The sequence below is a fragment of the Arachis stenosperma genome, chromosome 7 (assembly GCF_014773155.1).
Source record: "Arachis stenosperma cultivar V10309 chromosome 7, arast.V10309.gnm1.PFL2, whole genome shotgun sequence".
NCBI lineage: Eukaryota > Viridiplantae > Streptophyta > Magnoliopsida > Fabales > Fabaceae > Arachis > Arachis stenosperma.
In genome coordinates, this window is record NC_080383.1 from 74806472 (window position 1) to 74807160 (window position 689).

Below are 689 nucleotides of genomic sequence, written 5' to 3' on the forward strand. Positions count from 1 at the left end.
GAGATCAAATTGATTGTTGAGTCAATATCTTGTTCTGAGCCAATATGGCATTCAGAGTGTCAATCTCAAGAACTCCTTTCTTCTGACTAGTCCCATTGTTCACAGGATTCCTTTCAGAAGTGTACATGAATTGGTTATTTGCAACCATTTCAATTAGCTCTTGAGCTTCTGCAGGCGTCTTCTTCAGATGAAGAGATCCTCCAGCAGAGCTATCCAAGGACATCTTAGATAGTTCAGAGAGACCATCATAGAAAATACCTATGATGCTCCATTCAGAAAGCATGTCTGAAGGACATCTTCTGATTTATTGTTTGTATCTTTCCCAAGCTTCATAGAGGGATTCTCCATCCTTCTGTCTGAAGGTTTGGACTTCCACTCTAAGCTTACTCCATCTTTGTGGTGGAAAGAACTTTGCCAAGAAGGCATTGACTAGCTTTTCCCAAGAGTCCAGGCTTTCTTTAGGTTGAGAATCCAACCATATTCTAGCTCTGTCTCTTACAGCAAAAGGGAATAGCATCAGTCTATAGACCTCAGGGTTAACCCCATTAGTCTTGACTGTGTCACAGATTTGCAAGAATTCAGCTAAAAACTGATGAGGATCTTCCATTGGAAGTCCATGGAACTTGCAATTCTGTTGCATTAGAGAAACTAATTGAGGCTTAAGCTCAAAGTTGTTTGCTCCAATGGCA

At 40.8% G+C, this 689-nt stretch overlaps 1 non-coding gene across 1 annotated transcript; it reads left to right on the forward strand.

Annotated features, from left to right (window-relative positions):
• The first annotated feature begins 277 nt into the window (after nt 1-277).
• LOC130943103 (small nucleolar RNA R71) lies at nt 278-385 on the forward strand. The gene has a single exon (XR_009071637.1). It is a non-coding gene; the product is annotated as a small nucleolar RNA R71 (small nucleolar RNA).
• Nucleotides 386-689: the final 304 nt, after the last annotated feature.